The sequence below is a fragment of the Chiloscyllium plagiosum genome, chromosome 48, assembly GCF_004010195.1.
Source record: "Chiloscyllium plagiosum isolate BGI_BamShark_2017 chromosome 48, ASM401019v2, whole genome shotgun sequence".
In the NCBI taxonomy this organism is placed as follows: Eukaryota; Metazoa; Chordata; class Chondrichthyes; order Orectolobiformes; family Hemiscylliidae; genus Chiloscyllium; species Chiloscyllium plagiosum.
Window position 1 is genome coordinate 9,246,383 of NC_057757.1, and position 3,120 is coordinate 9,249,502.

Below are 3,120 nucleotides of genomic sequence, written 5' to 3' on the forward strand. Positions count from 1 at the left end.
TTGAGCACTAGAGTCCTCAAATATTCCTCAGATGTTAAGCTTTTAATTCTTGGGACGATTCTCATGAACCTCCTCTGAACACACTCCAGGGCAAATACACCATTCCTGAGAATTGGGGCCCAAAACTGTGCACAGCACTCCAAATGTGGTCTGACCAGAGGTTAGAAAACCTCAGAAGTACATCCCCGCTTTTAAATTCAAGTCCTCTCAAAATAAATGCCCTCATTGCATTTGCCTTCCTAACTACTGACTCAACCTGCAAGTTTACCTTGAGAGAATCCTGGACTAGAACTCTCAAGTCTTGTTGCACTTCAGATTTCTGAATTTTCTGCCCATGTAATCTCCCCTCTATCCTTCCTACCAAAGTGCATGGCCTCACAATTTCCCATGTTGTATTCCATCTGCCACTTCTTCTGGCAAGGACAATCCCATGATCACGAAGGTGGTTGTCCCAGGACAGGGCTATCCCATTGCATTCCGGGTGTGCTGACACCAACCACATCCCCAAATTGCGGGATATTCAACTGCAGGGTTTGTGGTCGTGGGGGACTGCGTTCACGCTCTTTTCTAAATGTTTTCTATAGCGCAATGGTCACACGTCAGACTCAAGATCAGAATTTTGCGTGTTCAAATCACATCAGGCTCACGGTATTGGGTGGTGACTGAGCTGCCTGGCTTTCCATCAGCACAACACTTGTCTGAAAGTACTACTGCATTCGTCCGGCAGAGTGGTGGTGGTGTAGTGGTGAGCATAGCTGCCTTCTCAAGCCTTTGACTGGGTTCGATTCCCAGTCGCCTCACGTTTATCGGGGAGATGGTGGGAGAATGGCATTGAAAAACATATCATGGGAAGTCATTGGCAGGGAGGATCAAGGAAAATCCTAAAGCTTTCTGTAGGTATATCAGGAATAAAAGAATGACTAGAGTAAGATTAGGGTGTGTGAAGGACAGTAGAGGGAATTGCACGTGGAAGCTGAGGAGATAGGAGAAGCGCTAAATTAATATTTTTCATTCATGTTCACACTGGAAAAGGACAATGTTTTTGAGGAGAATACTGAGATACAGGTGACTGGAGTAGATAGGTTTAAGATTCACAAGGAGGAAGTGTTAGCAATTCTGGAAAGTGTAAAAGTAGATAAGTCCCCTGGGCCAGATATTAGATTAGATTAGATTACCTCCAGTGTGGAAACAGGCCCTTCGGCCCAACACGTCCACACCGACCCGCCGAAGCGCAACCCACCCATGCGCTAACACTACGAGCAATTTCGCATGGCCAATTCACCTGACCTGCACATCTTTGGACTGTGGGAGGAAACCGGAGCACCCGGAGGAAACCCACGCAGTGACAGGGAGAATGTGCAAACTCCACACAGACAGTCGCCTGAGGCGGGAAATGAACCCGGGTCTGTGGCGCTGTGAGACAGCAGTGCTAACCACTGTGCCACCGTGCCGCCCTCAATGATTTATCCTAGGATTCTCGGGGTAGCCAGAGAGATTGCAGAGCCTTTGGCTTTGATCTTTATGTCATCAATGTCTACAGGAATAGTGCCAGAAGACTGGAGGATGGCTAATCTTGTTCCCTTGTTCAGAAGGGGATTAGAGTCAACCCTGATAATTATAGACCAGTGAGCCTTACTTCGGTTGTGGGTAAAGTGTTGGAAAGGGTTATAAAAGATAGGATTTATAATCATCTCTATAGGAATATTTTGATTAGGGATAGTCAACATGATTTTGTGAAGGTTAGGTTGTGCCTTACAAACCTTATTGAGTTCTTTGAGAAGATGACCAAACAGGTGGATGAGGGTAAAGCTGTTGATGTGGTGTATTTGGATTTCAGTAAGGCGTTTGATAAGGTTCCCCATGGTAGGCTACTGCATAAAGTACGGCGGCAAGGGACTGAGGGTGGTTTAGTGGTTTGGGTCAGAAATTGGCTAGCTGAAAGAAGACAGAGAGTGGTGGTTGATGGAAATGTTCATCCTGGAGTTCAGCTACTAGTGGTATAGCGCGAGGATCCGTTTTGGGGCCACTGCTGTTTATCATTTTTATAAATGACCTGGATGAGGGGTTAGAAGGACAGGTTAGTAAATGTACGGATGAGACTAAGGTTGGTAGAGTTGTGGATAGTGCGGAAGGGTGCTGCAGGTTACATAGGGACATAGATAAGCTGCAGAGCTGGGCTGAGTGATGGCAAATGGAGTTTAATGTGGAAAAGTGTGAGGTGATTCACTTTGGAAGGAGCAACAGGAATAAAGAGTACTGGGCTAATGGTAAGATTCTTGGCAGTGCAGATAAACAGAGAGATCTTGGTGTCCATGTACATAGATCCCTGAAAGTTGTCATCCAGATTGGGTAGGGTTGTTAAGAAGGCGTACGGTGTGTTAGCTTTTATTGGTAGAGGGAATGAGTTTCAGAGCCATGAGATCATGCTGCAGTTGTACAAGACTTTGGTGCGGCCGCACTTGGAGTATTATGTACAGTTCTGGTCACTGCATTATAGGAAGGATGTGGAAGCATTGGAAAGGGTGCAGAGGTGATTTACTAGGGAAGGTCTTATGCTGAGAGGCTGAGGGACTTGGGGCTGTTTGTGTGAGAGAGAAGAAGGTTGAGAGGAGACTTAATTGAGGCATTTAAAATATTCGGAGGGTGAGATAGGTGGGACAGTGAGATCCCTTTTCCCTCAGATGACGATGGATGCAGGAGGGGACATAGTTTTAAATTGAGGGGTGATTGATATAGGACACATCAGGGATGGTTTCTTTACTCAGAGAGTATTAGGGACGTGGAACGCCTTGCTTGCAACAGTAATACTTTAAGGGCATTTAAATGGTCATTGGATAAACATATGGAGGAAAATGGAATAGTGTAGGTTAGATGGGCTTCAGATTGGTTCCAACAGGTCAGCACAGCATCAAGGGCTGAAGAGTCTGTATTGTGCTGTAATGTGCCATGTTCTATGTTCTATGATTAAACTGAGATGCTGGAATCCAAAGTAGACAGGTAGGAGGCTGGAAGGACACAGCAGGCCGGGCAGCATCTGAAGGTGGAGAAGTCAAAGTTTTGGGTGTATCCCTTCTTCAGGACTGGGGGTGGGTTTAGGGGGAGCTGCAGATAAAGGGGGTG

At 46.2% G+C, this 3,120-nt stretch overlaps 1 non-coding gene across 1 annotated transcript; it reads left to right on the top strand.

The window, feature by feature from the left end:
- Nucleotides 1–407: 407 nt before the first annotated feature.
- LOC122544442 lies at nucleotides 408–570 on the top strand. Its single transcript, XR_006310346.1, has one exon. It is a non-coding gene; the product is annotated as a U1 spliceosomal RNA (small nuclear RNA).
- The last annotated feature ends 2,550 nt before the right edge of the window (nucleotides 571–3,120 follow it).